The sequence below is a fragment of the Mauremys reevesii genome, linkage group 12, assembly GCF_016161935.1.
Source record: "Mauremys reevesii isolate NIE-2019 linkage group 12, ASM1616193v1, whole genome shotgun sequence".
NCBI classification, from domain to species: Eukaryota; Metazoa; Chordata; order Testudines; family Geoemydidae; genus Mauremys; species Mauremys reevesii.
Window position 1 is genome coordinate 32838138 of NC_052634.1, and position 27196 is coordinate 32865333.

The 27196-nt window shown below is 57.3% G+C and overlaps 3 non-coding genes and 1 pseudogene across 3 annotated transcripts; 3 read left to right on the forward strand and 1 right to left on the reverse strand.

The window, feature by feature from the left end:
- LOC120375680 overlaps positions 1-27196 on the forward strand; it is a 1085709-nt pseudogene that overhangs the window by 1039409 nt on the left and 19104 nt on the right.
- Positions 3182-3254, forward strand: TRNAK-CUU. Its single transcript has one exon. It is a non-coding gene; the product is annotated as a tRNA-Lys (tRNA).
- On the reverse strand, positions 17805-17877 carry TRNAA-CGC. Its single transcript has one exon. It is a non-coding gene; the product is annotated as a tRNA-Ala (tRNA).
- Positions 17990-18063, forward strand: TRNAI-AAU. Its single transcript has one exon. It is a non-coding gene; the product is annotated as a tRNA-Ile (tRNA).

Sequence of the window (27196 nt, forward strand, 5' to 3'; positions counted from 1 at the left end):
ACCCTGCCCCTTCCTGCCCCATTACTCTCCCTCCCCCAACTCTTCCTCTCCCTGCTCCTCCCCCTGACCCCTCCAGCCTCTCCTGCACCCCACTGAACAGCTGATCACCTTTTTTTCTGTTGGTTCTGCAGCCCCATAGCTCCCATGGAGTCGCTGACGCAGCTCCTTTCACACTCTAGAGAGAGGAGCAGAACCAGGGCTATGGCTGATCTATGGGGCACCAGGTGGGTGGCAGAGGCTTCAGGCGCTGAGAGTTTGCCTGACCCCTCAGGGACACAGTGTGAGGTGGTGTCCCAGGGATCTCTATGAAAGGAGCAGAACAGGATTTACTTGGGGTGGGGAGAGAATTGAGAGTGTCTCAGGGGGTTGTACAGAGGTATTGCCCGGGTGAGAGACTGGCTAAAACACAGGCCTTGCTGTGAGCTGGATTCAAACCTGCGCAGGGGAAACCTATTGGATTTCAACGCCAACACCTTAACCACTCAGCCATCAGCACAAAATTGCCCCAATGCCAGAGAAACTGGTAAAGAATCACAATGCCCAGGCGTGAAGTCATCTGAACTACAGAATTCCCACCGCAAACCTGGCTCCCAAAGCACAGGGGGGATTGGGGGTTTGTTCTCTTTGCTTAGCCATGTGCAGTCGCACAGAGAGCGCGTTTAAAAGTCTCCCCTCCCACAGAGCGGGAAGGGGAAATGATTCTCAACTTGAAGCCTGATGTAGGGTGACCAGACGTCCCGATTTTATCAGGACTGTCTCAATATTTGCTTGTTTGTCCCGCATCCCGACCGATGTTTGGTCGGGACACTGGACAAACAAACAATTTTGCCCTCTGCTCCAGCACACAGGCAGAGCCCGGAGGGACACTCGCCCCCCTGACTCCGCCCCCTCCTTCCCCCATTGGATCCCTCTCGAAATCCCTGCCCTGGCGCTTCCCCCAGCCCCACCCCCTCACTGCCCCATTGGATCCCTCCCCAAATCCCCGCCCTGGCCCTGCCTCTTCCCCAAGCAGGCGGCATCCTCCTCCCTCCCAGGTCTGCACACGGGCCGTGGCCATGGCCGGGAGCGCAGCGCGGAGGCTGCTCCAGCCCCGGAGCCTGCAGGGCAGCGCAGTGGGGCTGGGGGCAGTGCGGAGCGGGCAGGACCCATGTGGGTCGGGGGCGGAGACACACGTGGGGCAGACATGCTCCTGCCGGGAGGGCCTGGGCCCGGCTGCCTGGTTCGCCCCTTGCCCGGGAGCTGCAGGAGGGACCTGGGGCACGGCTCGGCTGCAGAGCTCGGAGCCCAGGCTGGGCCCAGGAGCGAGGGGATGGGGGAGGTGGGGGTGTATCAGGGATTGGAGCCGAGAGTTGGGTGGAGACGGGGCTGTGTCACTGCCGCCTGGCCGGGGGGGGGGAGCCTCCGGCTTTTTTTTTGGCTCTGCCGCCAGCTTTTTTTTTTTTTTTTGCTCCGCCCCCCGCATCCCAATATTTCATCTTTGACATCTGGTCACCCCAGCCTGGTGTGAATGAGGATGTCTGGACCAAGGGGCCAGGGACTGGCCTTTGCTAGAGAAACCACTGTCAAGTTTTAGCCAATTAGGACAAGGCTAAATAAGCAAATAAGAACAACCTCAGGTCTCAGTAAGTGCTGCAGGTAGCAAAGTCCTACAGGGAGCAATTTTTGGCACTACACCTGAGCAGCTCTGCTCCCCGGCTCTTCTCGGGCTCCTGCTCTCTCCTTAGCTCTGCCCCACTCTGGCCCAGGCAGTTCCAGCTCCCACGGAGGATGGGACCCCCTGGCCTGGTGACTCCCTCATTACACTGCCTGACCTGTCAGTGCGGCTAACTTGGAGCTTTGGCCTCTCCCCATTGCCCTGGGGACTGTCAGTCTCAGGGGCCTGATTTCCCATTGGCCCTTCCCCCTTCTACTGGGACTGGGAACTAGCCAACCAAAAACCCCACTAAGTTTTAGTAAGGGGCCAACAGTCCCTTACATGAGCCAGTCCCGTGAGGGTCACCAATGTGCAGAAAAAGCAGCAGGAGCTGGTCCCATGGTGTAATGGGCAGCACTCAGGACTCTGAATCCTCCAATCTAAGTTCAAATCTCAGTGGGACCTTGTGTTGCTTTGTGGTGAAGCCCTGGAGCTTGCAGTGCTCAACTTCCCTGTCTCAAGTTGTAGGAGAACAAGTCTTTCCCTTCTGGCTGTGGTGGGTCAGGGCTCTAGAGCTGGGTACTGGTGTCTCAGGGTTGGGGTTCTCATGGCTTTACCTGGTGCCCATAAGTCTGGCAGTTGCCACTGTGCTTGAAGGAAGCAGGGCTGGGCAGGCAGGAGCCCAGCACCTCTCCTCCTCTGGGCACCTAGAGCAGAGGCAGCTGGTGCTGACAGCTCCAAGGGAAGGCTTAAAAGCAACTCAGGGCAAGAGGAGGGGAGGACCATGCCTATGTGTGGCCAGCGGACAGCCACAGAGACTCCCTACCATGCCAAACCCCTGCAGGGCAGCTGCTGATGCTCTGTGGCCAACATCAGAAGAAGGTAGGAAAGCAGGGCTGGGCCTCTGAGGGTGCTCACTTTGGCATTGGAGCCGCCCATTTTCTTTGGCAAGTGAGGAAGGGCAAAGGCGAGACTGGAAGCACCTGGGGCTCATGCCCCAGCCTTTGTGAAGCCCAACCCCCAACTCCTTCCTGGGGCTCTAGCTGAAGCCAGAGCATTGGCCGGAGCGGCCAAGAAGAGGTTCCAGCCCTGAAGGGAGCAGGACTTGCAGCACAAAGTGAGCACAACCACGAGGGGACTCAAATCCTGAATCATCCGATCCACAGGGAGATGCCTTATCCTTTAGGCCACATGATGAGGGGATCTAAGCTCTTCTTTGGAAAAGCCGGACACTGTGTTTCTCAGGTCATCTGCTGAGGGGGCTGAGACACTCTGGGCACAAGAAGTCGAGTCCCCAGCGAGACGTGAGACTTAATTGTATGGGCCAGGTGCAGGGTTTGGCAGGGAGGCTCAGGCATGGGGGATTGATGTGCAGCGGATGGACCGGCTGTCTAGGTTGGGAGATTTAGTCTCCCTGAGGAGGAGGAGGAATCCTGCTGACAGGCAGTGGCTGTGCAGAAAAAGAGGAGGGGTTCCTGGGACTTTTTTTGCCCCCACTTTGCCTGCCTGCTCACTCTTGTGGTGAATGGTGAAGATGTTTCCTAACAAGCCCAGGTAGCTCAGTGGGTAGAGCATCAGGCTCTTAATCTGAGGGTCCAGGGTTCAAGCCCCTGTCTGGATGCTCAGCTTTTAAGTTGCCTTGTGTGCCAGGAGCCAAACTCTGTTCACAGCCACACAGGGATTCCCAGAAGCTGTGGCCATTTCCTGGAAAGTTTCCTTTCCTTAGCAATCAGGGGAGAGGCCACATCCGCAGGTGCAGATAGCGCAGTCTCTGGCTGCCAGGAAGGGCTGTGGGGCCAGGTGCTGAGAAAGCCCAGAGGGGGAGCAGCAGAGATGGGGGGAAGGGAGAGAGAGAAGCAATGAGGACAGAGCACAAGTGTAAAGGGGGCATCTGGTCTGGCTATTGTGGGGAACTTCGCTGGTTTATACACGACCATGGTGGAATTGGCCAGGGGAAGGATCTGAGTCCCCACCCCCTTACCCAGAGGCTGCCTGACCTCGAGGACTGTTAGGATACAGAGATTCAGGCCAGTCTGCAAAGGCCTGTACTTTAAGAATTTAGGTGTATTTTTATCACTTAGCAAGTTATAAAGGTATAAAAGAAAGAATAAAAAATCACTGTCTGTCTGTGTAATCGCCTTCTCTTACTGTAACAGTCTGAGGCCTGGTTCTTCGGCTAAGCAGCAAAGGCAGCCATAAGGTGGGAAGTGTATGGTCACATTCACACATTCCCAACTAGTCACATTGAAATAAGGTGCGATTGGGCTGTTAGGAATACAATCCTGTCCTGATATTCCATCACCTCCAGAGAAAGGGAAACTTAGTTTGGTAGCATCCTGTCTGGCAAGAACTCACTTATCAATAGACGCAGCTGGAAAACCCTTATGTCTGTATAGATGTAGTTGTGAAATCCTCCCTTCTGTATTGTTTTGTATGTTTATTTGCATGGTCTCTGTCTGGGTCTGTGATTGTTTCTGTCTGCTGTATAATTAATTTTGTTGGGTGTAAACCAATGAAGGTGGTGGAATATAATTGGTTAGATAATCACGTTACAGTATATTAGGATTGGTTAGTTACATTTCAGTAAAATGATTGGTTAAGGCATAGCTAAGCAGAACTCAGGTTTTACTATATAGTCTGCAGTCAGTCAGGAAGGCAGGGGGGAAATGGGAACAGGGACTGGGGATGGGGGAATTGGGATCATGTTTTGCTACAGGGGGAAATGGGAACAGGGGATGGGAACAGAAACAGGGACACAGGCAAGGCTCTGTGGTGTCAGAGCTGGGAAGGGGACACTAAGGAAGGAAACTGGAATCATGCTTGCTGGACGTTCACCCCAATAAACATCGAATTGTTTGCGCCTTTGGACTTCGGGTATTGCTGCTCTCTGGTCATGCGAGAAGGACCAGGGAAGTAAGAGGGTGAAGGAATAAGCCCTCTAAGACTGTCATTTGTTGCTCTAGGCTCCATTCACATCCCACTGCTGACACAATCACTGTCTTCTATCTGACGAAATAGCCTAATTTCAACCTCTCCTGTAACATTACACCACCAACTATTCAGCATTTGTAGGAGAGAAGTTGGAGGGAATTCAAACATCTTCAAATGGCAAAACTTCCCCCCCGGCCTGGTCACTGAATCCTATGGTGAGAAACTTTCTGTGCATTTCAGTTTCTTGTATTGGTGGATGGGGCCTGAGGTGCTGGAAGGGAAATGTCCATGGAAAACCTAGACATCACTGTTGTCCAAAAAAAGGCAGGTGTTAGACACAATCGCTTCTCGTATTCCCGTGGAATCCAAGTCTAGCTGAAGAATTTCTGTCTATCCTAGAGAGAATCATTCCATTGTAAATACAAATGAAATGAGATCTTCAGGTCAAGTCAGCACCTTTTAAAAATATTTACTGAGAAAAAAGCCATTCTTTGCCTTGTTGATAAGGACAAGAAGCCCTCTTTTCCTTTCCATTTCAAATGCAAAATGAATGGAGATTTTCATTGAAAAACTTCTCGTTTTTAGGGGGAATTGAACCGAGGCCATGGCTGTTAAAACACCAGAACCTACTGCTTAAAAGACCAGGAAGGGCTGTTGTTCTCTGAGAGCCAGTGTTGTTTTTCTCAGCCTCCTACTTCACCAATGTCAGACTCTGAGTGCAGTTAAGCTCTGGAATAGGCTCCCAAAGGCGTCTGTGGTGTCTCTGTCCTCAGAGGTTTTTAAGAACAGGTTGAACAAACCTCTGTCGAGGATACTCTGAATATACTTGGTCCCATAGACAACCTGCTCTGGCTCTATCTGCTACCTTCATCGTGTTTGGATGTAAAGGTGGGAAATAATGGAGAAATTGGCCCCTCTTTCAAGTTTAAATGTTGTAACTTCTAAATCTAGACTGCGGTGGCCAACCTGAGCCAACGTAACTGCCAAACGTGCACCTTTGTATGCAACTGCTGAGTCAGTTGTGAACCTTCCCATCATTATCATTATCCCTTTGAAATGATGATGGTGATGGACACTTGGCTCTATATCCCAGTGTGCCCTGGACATCTACAGGCTGCATTAGCCAATCCAACCATTTGGCACTTACAGATGGGCACCTCTGTATTGTGCCTGAGTCTTGTACAGCTATGAATGGCTGGTAGATGTCGATATTTTCCCGTCTTTTCAACCAGCACTAATACCAGGCCAGGCCAGGGCTGGGAAGAGAGAGAGGGCAGCAGGTTTCCCCTATTGTGGCCATCTCACTTTCTTTTTCTTGACTAGCTTCATCTCTGCACCAACTTGTGTCTTTCATATGTGAGCCTGGCTAGCTCAGTTAGTAAAGCATCAAACTCTTAATTTGAGGGTCCAGGGTTCAAGTCCCTGGTCAGGTGAAAAACTCGTCACTGTGATTATAAAAATCTGTCTCTCTGGAGTCTTGTTCAGTGTTACTCTTTCTCTCCAGGATTTTGCCTTTCCTAAGAAGGGTCTTTCTGTGGGGGATTGAAGGAGCAACTCCTTGACATCCCCTCTGTCCTTGCAGGCTGGAGGAATAAAGTCCTCTGGGCATATAGCATGTTCCTCCCTGCACATACAAACACACAGAATATTCATAAGGAATTAGAATTAGAATCCACCACTTTCCTTGGGAGCTTGTTCCTGTCGTGAATCATCCTCGCTATTGAATATTTGTGCCTTAGTTGTAATATGAATTTATCTCTTTTCACATTCCAGCCATTGGGTCTTGTTATGCCTTTCTCTGCTCAATTAAAGAGCCCTTTCATACCCAATATTTTCTCTCCATTAAGACCCTTCAACACTTCAGTGAAATCACCTTTCAATCTTCTTTTGATAAGCGAAACAGGTTGAGCTCGTTCAATAGCAAAGAGCCACCAAATGTTCTGAGGGCTGGAGAAAAATGTCTTCTAGGGAAAGTGGTGGATTCTCCATCTCTTGATATCATTTAATGAAGACTAGATGCCTTTCTGGAATGTGTTTGCCCCAAAAGTAGCTATTGTGTCATACAGGAGGCCTGTGATATGCAGGGGGTCAAATAAGATGCTCTAGTTGTCTCTTCTGGCCATAAAGTCGACTAATTTCTGAAAAACGGAGTGTAGCATTGGGAGCAGCGTCTGATGTTTTCCTGTCTAGCCGGCTTGCTTCCTAGAACGAACGCTCCTTGAGTGGGTGATCCACAGGGAGTAGCTCAAACCTGCAAAGTGCCTGGCCAGGGGCAGGACATTAGCACAGCAAGGGAGGGGTGTGGCAGTGACATCACAAAGGCCTTTTGCAGGACCTCAGACTATTGGTCCAAGGTGGTGGGGAGGTGGTGACCTCACAGAGAGATGCTGACATCAGCCAGGCAGGACAGGGGCGAGGGGCCAGGGAAACCTCAGAGACCCCTGTGGCTTTGCTTCAGCAAGTCTCCTTCTCCAGGTCTCTCTTTGAGGACTGAGAGAGTATTCGGGTTCAGGCACGTGAGCGCCAGGAGGAACCTCTTTCGAGTTTTCTCCTTCCCTTTTCCTGATTTTACTAGAGACCAGCCGTCCCTGTTTAGAAGGTAAGAGCCTCCTCGAGGTTTGAAACCTGTTCAGTCTGATCCATCTGGTGACAGTTGAATTCTAGGCATGGAAAACACGAGCTTAGGGAGGCAGAATTTTATTCCGTACCTGGGATTTTGTCCCTTAAAATCACTGGGGACATTAGGGTTTGTTCTTTTTGTTTCACCTTTTCCTCCATCCATCCCTCCCTCCTTTCTCTTCATCTCTTGCTTCTTTTGTCCTTTCTCCTGTTCCCCTCCCAAAACCAGGAGCAGTGTCGGGCATGGGCGGCAGGTTATATATTTGTGGGGGGCCCGGGCCCCAGCAATATTCAGGGCTGGGCGCCCTGCTCCAGCAATAGTTGGAGCTGGGTCTCTTCCTGCCCCCCGGTCCTGCCTGGATCGGCCCTGGCCACCACAGGTCTCCCCCCGCCGCCGCGACCCTGCCTGGAGCAGATCCCAGCCCCCGCCTGCCACCCCCCCTCCGCGTGTTCCCCCCCCTCCGCCGCGTTGTGTTGCGTCCCTGCCTGACAGAGGGCTCCCAGCAGATTTGCTGTCTGCTGCCGCAGGGTCCTAGTGCCTGCCCTCCGCCAGTACTGGCAAGGCAGGCTGCCCTTACCCTGAGCCTCTCCAACCCGAGAGGGGGAGAGGGGGATGGGCGGCGCTGGGGGAGGGGAGCGCGGGGGGGTGTTGGGGGCGGGGTCAGAGCGGGGGAGGGGCCGCACTGGGGGTGGGGGAGCTGGGGGGGTGTTGGGGGTGGGGGCAGAGAGGGAGATGGGCGGCACTGGAGGAGGTGGAGCTCGGGGGGTGTTTGGGGTGGGGCAGAAGAGGGGATGGGCGGCACTGGGGAGGGGAGCTCAGGGGGTGTTTGGGGCGGGGGCAGAGAGGGGATGGGCGGCACCGGGAGGGGAGCTCGGGGGTGTTTGGGGCAGGGGCAGAGGGGATGGGCGGCGCTGGGGAGGGAGCTCGGGGTGTTTGGGGCAGGGGCAGAGAGGGGATGGGCGGCACTGGGGTGGGGAGCTCAGGGGGTGTTGGGGCAGGGCAGAGAAGGGGATGGGCGGCACCGGGGAGGGGAGCTCGGGCGGGGGTAGGCGGGGCAGAAGAGGGGATGGCGGCACTGGGGAGGGGGAGCCAGTTGGAGGCGGGGCAGAGATGGGGATGGGTGGCATTCGGGAGGGGGAGCGGGGGGAATTTGGGGCGGGACAGAGAGGGGATGGGCGGCAGTGGGGAGGGGAGCTCGGGTGGGGTTGGGGCGGGGCAGAGAGGGGATGGGCAGCACTGGGGAGGGGAGCTCTGGGGTTCTGGGCGGGGTCAGAGAGGGGATGGGCGGCACTGGGGAGGGGAGCTCGGGGGTATTTGTGGGTGAGGGCAGAAGAGGGGATGGGCGGCAGTGGGGAGGGAGCTCGGGGTTGGGGCGGGGAGGAGGGAGGGGCGGCAGTGGGGAGGGGCGCTCGGGCGGGGTTGGGTTGCTCAGGAGCCGCCTCGCGAACGCTTCAAGGCCACGTGACGCCCTCTCGGAAACTTCGCCTCCCGAGACAGCCAATAGGAAGAGGAGGCAGAGCCCTGACCAATGGGAGCGCGAGAAGAAATTTCCCCCGCCCAGTTCCAGTGCGAGGTTGGGGCTGCAGTGACCAGAGCCCCAGCAGGGTGCATGGGGCTGCAGTGACCAGAGCCCCCAGCAGTGTGCATCGGGGCTGCAGTGACCAGAGCCCCAGCAGGGTGCATCGGGGGGCTGACCAGACCCCAGCAGGGTGCATGGGGTGGCTGCAGTGACCAGAGCCCCCAGCAGGGTGCATCGGGGGGGGCTGCAGTGACCAGAGCCCCCAGCAGGGTGCAGCGGGGGGGGTCTGCACGGACCAGACCCCCCAGCAGGGGGGCTGCCGGCCGTGGGGTTCCCTGCAGTCTGGTGCCATTCACAGGGAGACCCGCAATAGCCTGACCCCCCCACCCCTGTCCGAGCTCCCGCCTGCCCCCGGCTCCCTGCCTCTTGAGCAGCCCCCTGCGGTGTCACCACTACCCCCGGCTGTGTCCCCCGCAGCTTCCCAGCCCCCAGCTCCTCCGGTAGCCCCCACACACTTCCTCCCTGCAGCCTGCCCCATTCCCCCCCTGAGTCCCAGCTTCACCCCCTGACATCTCTCCCACCCACCTCCCCCTATCGCAGCCTCTGCCCCCCAGTGCCCCAGCCCTGCTCCCCGGGGGGCTTGAGAGGCCCCCATCCCCCGGCCGCTCCACTCCCCACAATGGGCAGCTGCTGGCGCTGAGGAAGGGGGGTCTGGGCCAGGCCAGGTGCTGGGCCGATCCTGGTGAAAGAGAGACGAGCCGGCAAGGCTGAGAGGCCCCTCCTTGTCTGGGGACAGGGGCTCCACAATTTGGCCAGTGTCACCCTCCCCATCCAGAGGAGACGTCCGCTCCCAGCAGGCCGTGCTCCATCTCCGCCCGCAGGGGGAGCCCCAGTCCAGCAGTGCCCCCACCCGCCCCATCAGCAGCCAAGCCGGGAACCTGCCCCTTCTCCCCTGCGAGGGCTGCAGGACTCCTGCCCCGCAGCACCAGCCTCCCCATGTCCCGGGGTGGGGTGGGGAAGGGGATTCCTTCTTCCCATTGCCCAGATCCCACCCCACCCCCACCCCCACCCGGGCTGCCCAGACGGGAGCCAGGGGCTGCAGCAGTTGGCTGCTTCCCCAGGGCTACCAAGGAGCCGCCAGGAGAAGGGACGAGATTCTCCACGGCGCTGCAGCCGTTCACACTGGGACCCGTCTCACACGGGGGCAACTGAGGCACCAGGGAGGCGACATGGGCTGCACCAGCTCAGATTGGGAGTCTGCGGAGAGCCAGGAATAGAACCCAGGAGTCCTGGCTCCATGGGCAGCTTGGGACTCCTCCACTTGGGAGGCTGGGCGGGCCCGGACTGTGGCCCTGCCCCAAGGCCTGCTGCCACTCAGCCTCCTCCTGCCAAAGCCCCGCCCACACGCCCCTCCACCCCGCCCACACTCCCCTTCAGCCCCGCCCACACGCCCCTTCAGCCCCGCCACACGCCCCCTCAGGACCTCTTTGTTCCACTCCCCTGACCCCCGCCCACCTCTCACGTCTCTTCCCCCGAGGCCCTGCCACTTGTGCCTCTTCGCCCCCACCCCAAGGCCCCCCCCGCCTGCCGCGCTGCCGTTTGCCCCCCCGGCCTCTCCCCCCACGGCCCCATGTGGCCGGATGGAGCTTGGGAAAGGGCGAAGTGAGGATGGGGCCTGGGGGGGGAGAGGACGAGTGGGAGCAGGGCCTCTGGGTGGAGCACGGGCCAGGTGCCTCCCCGGGCCCCTTATACCCACCGCCCCTGCCTGGCTCCCGGCCTCCCCGGCTCTAACCACTAGACCCAGCGGCACTGGGACAATTTGTATAGTGAGAGGTGCTGAGAGCCAGTGAACAAACCTGTAAACCCTGCACAGGATGGAAACCACTTCAAGCCCGGGGGTGCACAAGACTGGCCCCCACTCCCTTCCCAGAGCCAGTGGTGGGACCCGGATACCCTGGCTCCCAACCCCCACTCTAACCACTAGCCTGCACTGCCCTGCCACAGCTGGGGAGAAGAACCAGGAGTCCTGACTCCCAGCCCGGCCGTGGGTGGAGCAGGACGTACTGGCCATGGGCTCAGCTGGGCATCACTTACCATTAGGCTGGATGGTATCCCAGTGCTGACCTCCAGCCCCACAGCTCTGCTGGTGCCCCTCACTCCCGACCCGCAGCCCCTTGGTTCCCCCCAGCACTGACGGTGCCCCTCACTCCCGACCCGCAGCGCCTGCTATCCCAGTCCTGACCTCCAGCCCCACAGCTCTGCTGGTGCCCCTCACTCCCGACATGCAGCCCCTGCTTTCCCAGTCCTGACCTCCAGACTCACAGTTCTGCTGGTGCCCCTCACTCCCGACCCGCAGCCCCCTGGATTCCTCGCTGAGCTCCCCAGTTACTGCGCTGCCGGTGCCCCTCACTCCTGACCCGCAGCCCCCTTAGGCCTACACCAGCTCTGACGGTGCCCCTCACTCCCGACCCGCAGCCTCTGCTTTCCCAGTCCTGACCTCCAGACTCACAGCTCTGCTGGTGCCCCTCACTCCTGACCCACAGACCCCTGGGTTCCCTTCAGCTCTACCGGTGCCCCTCACTCCCGTCCCGCAGCCCCCTGGGTTCCCCCCAGCTCTAGTGGTGCCCCTCACTCCTGACCCGCATCCCCGCTTATCCCAATCCTGATCTCCACACCAAGAGCTCTGCTGGTGCCCCTCACTCCCGACCCGCAGCCCCCTGGATTTCCCGCTGAGCTCCCCAGTTACTGCGCTGCCAGTGCCCCTCACTCCCGACCCGCAGCCCCTACTATCCCAGTCCTGACCTCCAGACTCACAGCTCTGCTGGTGCCCCTCACTCCCGACCCGCAGCCCCCTCGATTCCTCGCTGAGCTCCCCAGTTACTGCGCTGCTGGTGCCCCTCACTCCCGACCCGCAGCCCCTTAGGCGTCAACCAGCTCTGACGGTGCCCCTCACTCCCGACCCGCAGCCCCTGCTATCCCAGTCCTGACCTCCAGACCCACAGCTCTGCCAGTGCCCCTCACTCCCGACCCGCAGCCCCCTGCACTCCCTCCAGCTCTGACGGTGCCCCTCACTCCCGACCCGCAGCCCCTGCTATCCCAGTCCTGACCTCCAGACTCTCAGCTCTGCTGGTGCCCCTCACTCCCGACCCGCATGGGTCACCCCTGGAGCAGGTTAAAGCTGCAGGTTGACAGTGGGGTTGCTGCCCCTGTGAACAGCTTCTGTAGCACCGCCTGGGCAGGACAGGGAGACCCAGTTATACCCCTCCCCAGCCTGTATCGGGGGATGGGAGCGCTCACACCCTGGGGCCCCTGAGTTGGGACGGAGGGAGGCCCCCGTGCACCAGGGATGCTGTAAGGGCGAACAGGGGCACCCACCCACGCACCCGAGATCTTCTAGGGGGGGAGAGTGGCACCCACACACTCAGGATCTTGTAGGGGGGGACAAGGGCATCCACACTCCGGTATCCTCTGCAGAGGGACGGACACCCACACACCCAGGATTCTGTATGGGGGGCAGAGGTACCCGGACACCTGGGCTCCTGGACAGGGGATGGGGGGCACCGAAACATCCGGGATCTTACCTGGGAGGACAGCGGCGCCTGCAGCTCGACATGAGACGTGGGCGGGGGAAGCAGGAGCATTTCCCAGTTCCAGGCTGTCCCCGTCTGGCCAAGGCACAGAGCTCACAAGCAGAGTTTAAAGCTCCAGCTGCCAGACAGCAAAACAAGCTGGGCTCCGTGGCTGGTGCCTGTGATCCCAGCTCCTGGGGAGGCTGAGGCTGGTGCATCGCTTGAGCTCAGGAGTTCTGGGCTGCAGGGGGCTGTGCTGATTGGGTGTCCGCACTAAGTTCAGCATCAATATGGTGATTCCCGGGGAAGCTTGGGGTCCCCAGGTTGCCTAAGGAGGGGTGAACTGGCCCAGGTTGGAAACAGAGCAGGTCAAAACTCCCCTGCTGATCAGTAGTGGGATCACACCTGTGAATAGTCGCTGCAGCGTAGCCTGGGTGAGACAGGGTCTCTTTTTATACAGACACCCCCCGCAGAGCCTGGAGGGGGGGATGGGAGCACCCACATGATGGGGATTCTGACTTGGGGTGAGGGATGCACCCAAGCAACACATATCTTGAAAAGGGGAACAGTGACACCCACAGATCCTGGATGGGGGCAGGCAGGGGAAACCACACATGGGAGCTAGTTCATGGGGTGGGGGACAGAGACACCCCCCAGAGATCCTGGATGGGAGCACCCACATGATGGGGATCTTGAACTGGGAGGAGGGAAGCACCATGTACCAGAGATTCTGAAGGGGGAACAGGGACACCCACACACCAGGTGTCTTGCAGCAAGAGCTGCGGTCTTCATTTACACACGGCAGTGATGGGGATTTAACCAATTCCTGCACAGAACTTGTTCCACTAGATAATTAGCCTCACGGTTAAAAAATGGTCATTTCCAGTTGGCGTTTTGTGACATTGACTGCAAACCAAGGGGGTCATGTTCAACCTTTGTATGGTGAATTAAAGAACCCTTTAAAATCAGATATTCCCCCCTCTGGGAATTTTTAAAACTGTGTATTTAAAATCAGTGACTAAATCCCCTCTTAACCTCCAGTCAATGAAATCAATTGAGTTTCTTCAATCTCTCGCTGTACACAGAGGAGACCAATGCACATTTTCCTTGTTTTTAAAGGCAAAATTCCTGATCTTTCCAAGGGGAGCTTCTGCTTCAGCTGTCAGTTTGGGGAAGGATTTGGCTTCCTGGGCTATAATCTGCCCGCTGGGTTATAATCTGCGGTCTGAAGGGTAAAATTTAGATGAGGCCATTAGTGCTGCCCCGGTGTGGCCGGAGAGGGGAGCTCACAAGCAGAGTTGAAAGCTGGAGCTGGAACGGACCTGGCTGGACACGTGGGGCACAAAGGCTCTCGCGTGGGATCCTCGCTGTGCAGCAGGAGGCGGAGGGAAGCTGATTGTCAGGGCTCAGGGCAGCTCCCTGCCAGGCTGAGCCGGTGTCTGTGCTAAGCTCGGCATCAATCAGGTGATTCTGGGCAGTTCGGGGTCCCTGGGCTCCCACAGGAGGGTGAAGCAGGTCACCCCTGGAGCAGGTTAAAGCTGCAGGGTGACAGTGGGGTTGCTGCCGCTGGGAGCAGCTGCTGTAGCACCGCCTGGGCAGGACAGGGAGAGCCAGTTATACCCCCCCCCCAGCCTGTATCGGGGGATGGGAGCACTCACACCCTGGGGACCCACCCACCAGAGATCTACTGAGGCGGGAGAGTGGCCCCCACACACCCAGGATGTTGTAGGGGGGGACAAGGGCATCCACACTCCGGGATCCTCTGCAGAGGGACGGACACCCACACATCCAGGATTCTGTATGGGGGGCAGAGGTACCCGGACACCTGGGCTCCTGGGTGGGGGAAGGGGGCACCAAAACATCCGGGATCTTACCTGGGAGGACAGCGGCGCCTGCAGCTCGACATGAGACGGGGGCGGGGGAACCAGGAGCATTTCCCAGTTCCAGGCTGTCCCCGTCTGGCCCAGGCACAGAGCTCACAAGCAGAGTTTAAAGCTCCAGCTGCCAGGCAGCAAAATAAGCCGGGCTCCCTGGCTGGTGCCTGTGATCCCAGCTCCTGGGGAGGCTGAAGCCGGCGGACCGCTTGAGCTCAGGAGTTCTGGGCTGCAGGGGGCTGTGCCGATTGAGTGTCCGCACTAAGCTCGGCATCAATAGGGTGATCCCTGGGAAGCTCAGGGTCTCCAGGTTGCCTAAGGAGGGGTGAACCGGCCCAGGTCGGAAACAGAGCAGGTCAAAACTCCTGTGCCGATCAGTAGTGGGGTTGTGCCTGTGAGTAGCCCCTGCAGCGTAGCCTGGGCAAGACAGTGAGACACAGTCTCTTTTAAGACCCCGCCCCCGCAGAGCCTGGAGGAGGGATGGGAGCACCCACATGCTGGGGATTCTGACTTTGGGGGAGGGACGCCCCCCTGCACACGGATCTTGAAAAGGGGAACAGAAACACCCACACACCACAGAGCCTGGATGGGAGCAGGGGAACCACACACGGGAGCTAGTTCATGGGGTGGGGGACACACCCATATGCTCCGTTGCACCATTCTTAATGAGAAGAACGGGGGCATCCGCACAACACGGATCCTTAATGAGCTGGGGGGACACCCACACACTCCATTATTAACCAGGAGGGACAGGGGCACCAGACACCCCCAGTAGCGTGGAGAACACCCACATCCACCAGATCCCTCATGGGGGGTAAGACAGAGGGGATTGTAATGGGGCCCAGCGCACCCACGCACCAGGGATTGTTAAGGGTTGAATGGACAGGGACACCCACACACACTGAGATCACATCCTTGGAGGAACGCAAACCCTCCACAGAAGGACCTGGTCTGTTCCATGATGGCAGCCCAGCCTGGGTGAGTCAAAGTCTCCTTTTATACAGCCACGCCCCAGAGATCCTTACTAGGGGGAGAGAGACACCCACCCCCAGAGATCCGTAATGGTCTAGGGTGCACCCACACACCAGGGATTCTTATGGGTGGGAGGAATGGAGACAGCCAGACACACTGAGATCACTTCCTCCCAGGAGCCTGGGCCAGACAGGGAGACACAGTCCCCCTTTACAGATCTGCCAGACAACCTTCCTCCCACTCCCTCCACACAATGTTCTTATCTGGAGGTGAAGCCAGGGAAATCACATGGAGGATTCTTATCTGGGGAACTGGGGGGACCCACTTACCACCAGAGATTCTTAAGGGCAGGAGGAACAGGGACTCCCACATCTGTGGCATGGGGGTGGGTCGCCTGCTGAGATCATCTGGGCATATTTCACCTCGTCAGCTCCCTGCCATTGCCTTGGGGGCCCCTTGTTCGCTGCCTCTGGCACCCAGTTTAGCCTCCGTCCTGAGGGCTGAAACGCTTTGATCTATCTAAGGTCTGTGGGATCAGTGTGTGTCATGGTGTAATTCTGTGTTATTCGGGGGTCAGACTAGCTGAGCTAATGGCCCCTTCTGCCCTTAAACACCATGAAAACATTTCCCTGGTTTCTCCTTGCGCCTGACAGACACCACGGTGAGGGGCCCAATAGAAGATCCTGGACACAGCGCTCTGGCTCTTACTTGACTTGGTGACGTCAGCTCTTTCCTAGCAAAGCTGCTGCTAAAGCGCTGGATTTGGGGAACGGTTCGGCTCCGGTTCAGAGCTCTGCCTGCGGGGTGTGAACCTGCCACGAGGAGCGGGAAACGCAACCAGCAACGGGAGGCGTTGGCTGAGCTCTGGGCTGCCCCCGTGTGGCCAACGCTTAGAACTGAGCAGCGGAGTTTAAAGCTGGCGCTGGGAGGGAGCTGAACACGCGGGGCACGAAGGCTCCTGCGTGTAACGCTTGTTGGGTGGGCAGCTGAGCGTAGCTGATTGCCGGAGTTCAGGGCTGCACCCTGGGGTGCTGAGCAGGTGTCTGTGCTCAGGTTGGCCTCGCTATGATGGTTTCTGGGAAGTTTGGGGTCGCCAGTCTCCCTAGAGAGAGAGGAGCCAGCCCAGAAAAGGAGGTTTTCAAAACTCTGGTACCAATTGGCAGTGGGACTGCCCCTGTGAAGAGCCGCTGCAGCCCCGCCAGGGAGAGCCGGTCTCTCTTTATGCAGCCCCCCCCATTCCTCAGGACGGGGGTTGTGCGCAAAGATCTGTGCCCCGTGTTTTTACCTCTGTGTGAAGCGTGCAGTGCAAATAACCCTCAGCGCAAAAGGTAAGTTCAAGGCTCCACTTCCACCGGCTCAGGCAAGATGGTGCAGAGGAGCCCCTGGGTGGCTGTGGGCCTGGGGAGGATGGCTTTTGATTTTTCGGCCTGACCGCTACGGGCAGCAAGGCCAAAAGTCAGATGGCCGGCTCTCCCGTCCACCAGGCTCATCAGGAGCCCTTAGTTGACCGGCTCGGAGAATGCGGGCATCGCCCCCCACTACCTCTCGCATGCAAAGCGAGCGCTCTGCCGCTTGAGCTAATTCCCCGCAGCTGGCTTGACTCTCAGGCACCGGGCAAAAAAAGGCAAGGGCTCTGTGGCCTTAAGCAGAACACAGCCTGAAATGGGGGGGTGGGGGCGAGGGGCTACCCAGAGCTGGGGAAGGGGGTCCGAGTCAAAGCCACGCTCCTCGGCACAAACACCAACGCTCCCTCCCTGGAGTGTGTCTGGGGTGAGAGTTAGCCCCAGAAACAAGCACCAAACTTCAGAAGACAACACAGGGATAGATCACTTGACGATTGCCTGCTCTGGCCATTGCCTCTGAAGCGCCTGGCATCGGTTACTGTCAGAAGACGTGATAGTGGCCTAGCTGGACCATCGGTCTCACCCAGGAGGGCCGTTCCTATCTTCACCACTTTCCTCTAACCCAAGCAAAGCCAGGAGCAGGCCCAGCTCAGCAACTCTAGCAGGCTCCCTGGCCCCTGACCGAGCATACAGCAAAACGACCCTGCCTCCGCCAGGATAGACAGCCACCGACTCCCTCTTCCAGACCAACGCAGCCCTTCCCCGCTTTGGCTGTCTCCAAGCTGTCTGCGTGCTCTGCTCTGCTCCACGGATGCCATGCTGCCTGAGATCAGGAGGCTGCGAGGTCTCACGGTCTCAGCTGAGCTGGTATCGCATGCCACCCCGCCCATCTCCTCATTCTCTTCATGGACCCCTGGGATGTGAGTAATTCTGTATTTGAGTGGCTCTCCCTCCCGGCCAATCAGCTTGGCGTAGACTAGCAGGGAGGGAGGAGGAAAGGGATTGTGCTCCAGTGAGAGCTCAGAAAGAAAGGTGCAGGTCCCCCACTAGAGCCCAGCCCAGCAGAGCACAGCAGAGCAGAGCAGGCTGGAGAATGTGTGTATGGGTCTGACTACTTCTCCCATGCTCTTCCATTTGAGCTAACTTCCCCCAGCTGTCGCCAGCCTCCCAGTCAGCGCAAGGGGGAGAAGGGCCGGGGAGGAAGAGCTTTGTGCTCCACAAGGGCTGGCCTTTTGGGAGGCCAAGCGGGGAGAGGGATGGAGGCCACTGGAGGAGCTGAGCCGGCTGACTGTCCATGGCTTCTAAAAGAAGGGCAAGAGAAGGTCCTGCGGCTGCCTTGCCGCTGGAGAATGCGGGCATTGATCCCGCTGCCTCTCGCATGCGAAGCGAGCGCTCTACCACTTGAGCTAATTCCCCTAACTTGGCAGATGGTGTCTTGATCCATCCATTCGATAACGGAGGCCACATCGTTCCCCGCGCCAGCCGGTGACTCCTTCCAAAAGGGTCAGGGAAGGGAGGGCTTCCCGTAGGCCGGCTAGCTCAGCTGGTTAGAGCGTGGTGCTAATAACGCCAAGGTCATGGGTTCAAGCCCCATGCTGGCCACTGCAGGAGGGAGAGGGTGACTTCTGCTCTTTTGGCTGACTGCTAGGGGTGGCAGAGGCCAAAACCAGGTGGGCCGGGAGCGGGCAAGAGCCCTGCTGGGCGCCGGGCAGGACGAGGCTCCGGACACCTCCTTGCTCTCCCCTCCCTGGGCTCCTCGCTCCACCTGCTGCCTGAAAGGAACTTGGGCCCGGGGAGGAGACGGGTGAGCCCGGCCGGCTGCCTTCCAGGCTCATAGGAGGCCAGGCTTGAGCTGCCCACCCGCAAAGCCAAAATCGCAGGCCTGCCGGCTCGCCCCCATTGTCCACAGAGGGTTGACCTGATGGCCCGAATTCTTGCCGGACGCCAGCTCCACCCAAATGGACCCGACGCCGGATCATGCTCCCCAGCCCAAGCCACAGAGGAAGGCTTAATACTCGGCACCCCAACCTAGGGGAGAGGCTTCACACTCCGCCGGCGCAGGGTGACCTTTGGGACTTCCCTGGACACCATCCTCCCACCGCCCACAGCCAGACCCCCCAAGCCCACACTCGAGCCCACCCCTCCGACAGGAAGGAGCAGGAGGACCACTCCGCCCAGGGGCACCACCACTCGAAGTCAGCTTCACTTGCTTCCTCTTCTACCCCTTTCCTCCCAAGTTATGCGCGCCTCACGGGAGCCGGCCCTGGGAAGACGCAGGCACGGCACTCTGACTGGCGCAAGGCAAACGCCCACACCGAGAGTTTAGCACGGGCTCTTGAGGCACTGGAGGAACCCCATGCAGACGCACTGACGGAGCTAAGCTTTACGGCCAAGGGCCCTACCTGTGCAGAAAACCAACTTGCTTGTGAAAAAGACTCCTCTTTCGGCTCCCCTTCCAAACTTCCAAATGCCTCCAAATGTGAAAACACACACACTGAAACACCCAAACGGTCCTAACGCTGGGGCCAGGTGAAAAAGAAAAGCAAGGAAAAGATTTCTAAATGGCCACCCTGCCAGAGTCATACAGCTCCGCAAGTGAAACCCGTGGGAGGGACATTACACAGAAAAGGGGAATGGAAAGCTGCCCAAATTGAGATGCTGTGGAAAGCTACAGCCCCATCGCTACTCCTACTCTGCACACTTCTTGCAACAGCTGATGAACGGCCAGGTGCTTTTCGCATCCAAGCCCACACCAGGGAAAGACCTTGAGAAGCTTCCCGTGGCTTGCCTGGTTCAGCTGGTCAGAGTGTGGCACTCGTGGAGGTCAGATGGTGCAGAGGAGCCCCTGGGTGGCTGTGGGCCTGGGGAGGATGGCTTTTGATTTTTCGGCCTGACCGCTACGGGCAGCCAGGCCAAAAGTCAGATGGCCGGCTCTCCCGTCCACCACGCTCATCAGGAGCCCTTAGTCGACAGGCTCGGAGAATGCGGGCGGCGTCCCCCACTACCTCTCGCATGCAAAGCGAGCGCTCTGCCGCTTGAGCTAATTCCCTGCAGCTGGCCTGACTCTCAGGCACCGGGCAAAAAAAGGCAAGGGCTCTGTGGCCTTAAGCAGAACACAGCCTGAAATGGGGGGAAGGGGGGCGTGCTACCCAGAGCTGGGGAAGGGGGTCCGAGTCCCAGCCACGCTCCTCGGCACAAACACCAACGCTCCCTCCCTGGAGTGTGTCTGGGCTGAGAGTTAGCCCCTGAAACAAGCACCAAGCTTCAGAAGACAACGCAGGGATAGATCACTTGACGATTGCCTGCTCTGGCCATTGCCTCTGAAGCGCCTGGCATCGGTTACTGTCAGAAGACGTGATAGTGGCCTAGCTGGACCATCGGTCTCACCCAGGAGGGCCGTTCTTATCTTCACCACTTTCCTCTAACCCAAGCAAAGCCAGAAGCAGGCCCAGCTCAGCAACTCTAGCAGACTCCCTGGCGTCTAGCCCAGCATACAGCAAAACGACCCTGCCTCCGCCAGGATAGACAGCCACCGACTCCCTCTTCCAGACCAACGCAGCCCTTCCCCGCTTTGGCTGTTTCCAAGCTGTCCATGCTAAACTCTCGGTGTGGGCATTTGGCTTCCGCCAGTCAGAGTGCCGTGCCTGCGTCTTCCCAGGGCCGACTCCCTTTTTGACATTTCCTTTTTCTCTGGCACAGGGAGTGACCTATGTCTGGATTCTCCCTGTCTCCCATCAGGTGTTGGGATGGTGAGTGAGAACGAGGAGGAGAATCCCCAGCAGGAAGATGCTGAGCAATTACAACCCACTGCCCCGCTCCTGCACTCCCTTCACCCCTAACCACTGTGCCGCGTCCTGCACCCACGTGGGGACACTGACCTGTGTGCATGGAGCAGCTGGCATTGCTGCCTGCTCCTCCCTGGGATGCTGTTTCTCCGGGCACCCCTAGGGGCTGCGGGGGCAGGGTGATAAGTGACATCATCCGAGCTCCCTGCATCCAGGTCACTTTCCTCAGCCGGGCTGCATCAGGGGAGGGCAGAGAGCAGCAGCTTCTGATGCTCCCGTCACAGCACCAGGTGGGGAAAGTGACCAGGACGCAGGGAGCACATAGTGTTGCTCCTCGCTCCCCACAACCCTCTATGGGGCCATGGACGAGCATTGGGGGCAGGGGAGAGCAGTGAGCACCTTTGCACTGGCACATGGTGCCCTTTGACCCCTGGAGCCCTGGGCGGCTGCCGGGGGGGCCCACCCCTAAGGCCGGCCAGGCTCCCCAGCACGAACAGCAGAGACACAGGGAGACTGGCCACCCACTGAGCAGTGGTAGCCTGGGCGGCTCATAATGGAGGCTCGGGGGGCTCAGCCTCCCCAAGCCTTGCGTCGCCAAGGGGGCAGTGGGGCCCATGACTAGGGGCCCTGGCCAAACTGGGCCCCCTGGAAAAGTCTCCCCCATGTTGGCCCCAGGGCTGGAGGAGCTCCCACTCCCTGCTACGGCCCGGGGGCTGCAGCAGGGGCACAGAGCTTCTCTGGTCTCGGGGCCGCAGCGGGGCAGGGGCAAAGGAGTGATAGGGCGGGGCCAGTGGGGGAAGGGGTGGAACAGAGGTGACAGTGGATGGGGCTGTGTGTGGAAGGGGGCGGAGCCACAGACAGTAATGGGGGGTCATGGTTCCAGTTCTGGAGCCCCTGCACTTGTTCTCCCTTTCCCCGGGCTTTGGCATCACTAGCCCCTGCTTAGCGAGTAGGGTTCAGTGGTCCCCAAAATGTGGGGCATGACTCCTAGGGGGACACAGATGAAGTTTCATGGGGGCACCTCAGGGCCCGAGCCAGCCCCCATGGAGGGCAGGGAGATAACACCACTCAGCCCCACCTCTTCCCCAGCTCTTCCCCAACCCCACCCTCAGCCTGGGCCCCTGACTCCCATCCTGGCCTTGACCCCCTTACCCCTGTTTGCACCCTCCTCCCCAGCAAGCAACAGCCCCACTCCCAGCCCCTGTTTTTGACAATGGCTTCCAAGGGGCCACAACCATGGATGTCCTCAATCACATCTATGCAGTCCAATAAAAGCTATTCCTCACCCACCCACCCCTCCATCAGGACGGACTAGGTATGTTCTGCTGCCCTTCACTCATGCAGGAAGGATAATAACATTTCATTCCACTCAATCCTAAAGTGATTTGTAACCCACCACCAGCCAAAACTGCTCATTTTGTGGAAGCGGCCCCATCATGCTGCATACCTAGGCAGAGTAGGTGTGTCTGTGCAAACACAGTTTGTTCCTAAAGTCTTTCCCCCAGCTCATTCAGCCCCTGCTTATGCTTAGTATTTAAAAACTCCATATTGGCCCTATCACTGCCGACCTTAGATTTCTCCTCCTGTCCCTTTTTTTTGCTAGTTTAGGTGAGGTGGCTGAGTGGTTAAGGTGAAGGACTGCTAATCTATTGTGCTCTGCATGCACGGGTTCAAACCCTTTTCTCATAGGATGTGTTTAGTCTTCAGACCTTCTTTATTTATAGACAACCATCTACCCCTTTGGTACAATTACAGATCAAACTAAAACTTTCTCAGAAACTCAGACCCTCCTTGCTTTAAATAAAATGTCTAAATCCCAGATTTTTAAAGAAATTCTCTAGTCTCATATTTCTTAGTTTTTATCTCAAAAGGTAACATCCTCATCATCTCCCCCAAACACCCCAGGACCTCCCCAAATTATTAAAATATCCTCAACCCGAGCAAGGCTACAACAGTGAACCAGAGCTAGTGTCTAGGCCAAGCTGTTCTGAAGGAGGCAACTCAAACATTTTCTCCCTGTTTCCCTTGGCAAAGTCTGACTGAGAAAACAAAATTCCCCAAACTGAAAATTTTCTGCTGAGAACCCAATACTAGTCTGTTTGGAGACTGGTTTGAAAGTATTATTGTTATTATTCGCTTCTGATTTCTGAATCAGTTCAGTTCAGTCTTTGTCCTCCCGATATGTTTCCAGATGTTGAGTTGTGGGGGAGAGAGGCCAAGTCATGATGTCTCTACCCTTCTTTCATAGATTCTTCCGACTTGCTAGGAAGCTCCTTTGCTACGATGTGAGTCAAGCAATGTCCATTTTTGCTGTGCTATCTCGGAGAAGTCTGCATTGTACACAGTTCCTGGGATAGTCCTTGGCAGTGTGGATACCTTCAATGGGCCAGCAGCAAGTCTGGCTCCTCCATTGTCACACCTGAAAGGCTGGTGGGGGGCATTTCCCAACCTCATAACATATCTCAGTAACGCACACAGAGCAAAACTTCATAACTTCCCAACCAATGCGAGCACACACAATCCAACACGATATTAATGTTCAACAGATCAAGACTTTTGAAATCATACCTCACAAGGCAGACTTTGTACAAACCATGTCATCATTATATGAGCGTGGTGAATATGGGGCTTCCAGGGTGCTGCTCTGAGCACAGCCTGCCACACCTGGGCTGACACTGCAATGGAGACGCACTTAGAGTCCATCTCTCCTGGGATAAAGATGGCAGCAGGGCTGGCCTGGGTCATCTGACTTGGGCTCCTGGAGCTAAAGCTGAGGGGCTACAATCTGTGGTGCAGATATTTGTGTTCACACTGAAGCCTGGGTTCAGAAACCCTCACCCCTCGTGGGGCCTCAGAGGTTGGGCTCAAGCCCATATGTCTGCACTGTAATTTTATAGTCTTGCAGCCCAAGCCCCATAAGCCTGAGTCAGCTGACCCGGGCTTTGAGACAGGTGCCCTGGGTGTTTTAATCACAGTGTAGACATAACATTAGTCTACGTCTCCAGTACAATGAAACACCCAGGGCTGGCCCATGTCATATTAATCAGGATCCTGCAGCTTGGTCTGGTTAAAGTTGCAGTGTCTGTGTCTGGGCTCAGGCTCTGTACCCTGCTCTAGGAGCCCAGAAAGTTGGGAGGGAGTTTATCAAGTGGAAATGGTAAAGCCACAGTGAAGTATCACCTTAGACTCATGGCATTTTTCCATTGGTCTTTCTGCGCTTAACTCCCAAACTTTCTGTAATTCTGTCACAGATTCTGGCAGCCACAATGAGCATTTGGGTGAGAGCTCAGACCTGCCCCTGTCCCAGAGGGAGGGGGGTCATCTGTGTGGGGACTGGACCACTGACCTATCAGCTCTTAACTCCCAAATGCTCAGTAACTCTGTTATCAGTGCCTGTGAGTGTAATTTAAACCACAGGAATAGCCATTCTGGGATAGTCCATTGGTCCACCTAGCTCTGAATCTTGTCTTCTGACAGTAGCCAATGCCAGGTGCCCCAAAAGCCACTACCCACATCACCACTGGGAGGTGAACCCAGGATCTCCTGTTTACTAAACAGGGGCTGTAACCAGCTACGCCATGGTGCCTGCTGTTATTTAAAGCATCCTGTCTGCCCACACCTGACTGTCTGCCAACCCCCACAGGGGCCTGACAAGCTTTGCTCGTGTTTGGATTCTGTAAAGCAGAGGAGCAGGTGAAGATTTACTCCTAAGGTGGGTGTGTGATTCTTTGCACAAGTCTATGCTGCAAAATTAGATCGGTGTAACTACATTACTCAGGGGTGTAAAAAAATGTACCCCCCCCCGCAATGCAGTTCTATCAACCCAGCCCTGGTGCAGACAGCGCTGTGTCAACAGGAGGGCTTCTCCCATCAACAGAGCTTGGGGAGGGGCTTGGTTAGTGACGACCCAGAGAACAGGTGGCCCATGACTCTTGCATGTGGGGAGGCTGGGCATGAGCTCTGGAAGCTCCCTAGGAGCTAGTCCGCCTCTTGCTTGCTCCTCTCCTCCCTCCTCCTTACCTGCTGCTCATGCCTCTACACCCTCTGCCCCAAGGTCTGCCCACCACCCACACCTCTCTGCCCCTCCTGTGACACCCATCCTGCCCAACACCCACACCTCTCTGCCCCTCCTGTGACACCCATCCTGCCTGCCACCCACACCTCTCTATCACCTCCCTGCCCAGCCCAGCCCACCCCGCCGCTTGCACCTCTCTGCTCCCCCCCTGAGACCCGCTGTGCCCACCTCTTTCTTCATGCTGCTGTTGTTATTCCATGAATCATCAAGGATGGAATGAAAAGTTTACTCCAGGGTGAGGAAAGAAAGGAGCCACCAACCCCCTGGCAAAGCTCAGTGCCCCAGAAAACCTGCCCCCTGCTATCGCAATCACTGATGTGCTGGGGATATGACGGGAAAGGGACTGTCTGAATTAAGGCAGGCCCCAGGGGATGGAGGGAGCTGGGGGGAGCACTGGGGGCTGGCAGGGAAGTGACTCTGCACAAGCAGCCCTCCTCAGCCCATCTCTGCCCCTGTGTCTGTGGCTCCCAGCGCTGCTGGCCCCACTGACATCCCCTCTCCCCGGCTCTGGCTCCTCAGGAGTGGCCGATCCAGCTCCAGGAGAGCAGGTGCCCCTGGGAACGGGACAGGGGCCAAGTGTCCCAGCCAGAGCGGGAAGGGGCAGCCCAGGAGTTCTCAGACGGGGTTACAGCCCCTCGTGGGGTGAGGTTATTATGTGGGGTCACAAACCGTCCAGCTCTGCAGGCAGCAGCAGTGAGGGTGGCAATGGAACAACGTCTGCTGTGAAAAGTGATATTGACAAATGTCTTCACACCCCAGTGTTAAACAGTAACTAATTAAAACCCTTTTCTGCTTATAACAATAATTCAATCGACGTGTGTTCTAGGCTGAATTTAAAAGTGGTGAGAAAAGTTAAACTCATTTTAAAGAATTGGGTTATAAATTAAGCATTTAAAATAATGTTAAATATGAAAAAATGTGTTTTGAATTGATGGTGGGGAGGGGGTCGCACTCGGCACCTTGCTTTGTGCAAGGGGTCACCAGTTCCAAAAGTTTGAGCCCCACTGGGTTACACAGGGAAAGAGCAAAGAGACCCTGAAACAGGCCTGCAGGGGAAATCCCCGGGGAGAGGGGTTCCCAGCTCACAAATCTTCCCCGCTCCAGTTACTGCCCCATCCCTGGGCTGTATCTCCAGTGCCGAGGCCATCACAGATCCCCTCTGCCCAGGGGCTTGCACAGGTAGTTCCTTCGGCTGGGCCTCTGCCTCACTGAATAACTGCGTAAATTCACTGGTGCTCCTCCCCTCCCCCTGCTTCTCTCTGTGACCCTTCTGCCACTGGGAGTCGGCAGCAACATGGCCCAGGGTTCAATATCTTGGGATCCTTTTTAACAACACATCACAGAACCCGCTCGAGCCCCCACCCAGTAACCTGGGACAATCCCACACCACCCCTGGGTGTCTCTAGGGGCAATACTTCCCCTGGCCAGCACCCAGTCTGAGGCTGGGTCTACACTACCAATGCCAACAACGGGTTCCGCTCGACAACGATTCACAGCAGTGCGGCCCGACACACGGTCATTTTCATCCTCTGAGTCAGGAAACCCACAAAAGCCTCTTCTTTTGTGCTGGGGCAGGCAAAAATAAGGTGACAGTAAATTATTCTGATTGCTAAAAGCAGGTTTAGGGGGTTGTGTATTTTTGAAAAACAAAATCAGTACTGATCCTTCTAACTAGCAGCATGAGATAAAGAAAAGAACCTGGACAAACCTTGTCAGTAACGGCTAATGTCCTAAATGGGAAATCAACAGCGGTTTGTAGCTGGGGGAGCGAACAGTCTGAATGTGTATGACCAGACCCCACCCCACCCCCACCCCCACATAGCAGTAGGGCTTGGCACTCTGTCTGTGCATTGGTGTGGTGGCTGAGTGGTTCACCAAGCAGTGACAATCCAAGCAGGTTCCCTGAGTCAGTTCTGCACCAAAAAAAATAAAAATTCTGTGCACAATATTTTAGAATTCTGCAAATTTTATTTGCCAATAAATAAATGTGGAGGCTCCAGCATGACAGTGGGGAGCAGAGGCTCCTGGATGCCCAGAGGTGGGATATCACCCTGCAGCCCCCTCTCCCCTCCAGGGAAACAGACTCTGTGGTGAGGCTGCACCTCTCTGCTGACTACTCCAGGAGCCCCCAAAAGACTCCCCAGAACTGCTCATGAGGGGTGCATGACCACTCCTGGGGCTTCCCTATCAGAAAGTCAGATCAGCTGGCCCCAGGCGATTTGAAAGGGCCTGGGGGCTCCTGCCACTACTACCGGCAGCACCGTGGGGCTAAAGCGGATTCCTGCCCACCCTCGCTCTGCACGGCGCACCACTCCCAGAAGCACCTGGCACGTCCCTGCGGGGTGTGTCTCTCACACGCTGCCCCTGCCCCAAGCACCAACTCTGCCATTGGAACTGCGGCAATGGGAGCTGCAGGGGTGGTGCCTGTGGGCAGTGGCCCCAGGAGATTCCCCCCGGCCTCCTCCATGTAGAAGTTGCTGCCAGATGTGGGTGTGGGTCACTTTCAGGAGCTTCCCAAGATAAGGTGCCACACCCCAACACTCTGCCCCAGCCCAGATCCTGCACACACCCGAACTCCCTCCCTGAGTCTGCCACTGCCCCCCCACACCCCAACCCCTGCCCCAGCCCAGAGCCTGCACCTCATGCACCCAAATTCCCTCCCAGAGCATGCACCCCCTCCTGCATCCAAACTGCCTCCCCTGCCCTGCCCATCCCAGAACCGGCACCTCATGTTCCCAAACTCCCTCCCAGAGCCTTAGGCAGAGATGGGGGGGGAGGGGGAGGGGGAGGGGCAGGACTTGGACCCTGTTCTGGGCATGACCAAAAGTTATATAAACCTGGCAACCCTGAGCTGGAGCCCTAGTCACTGCCCATC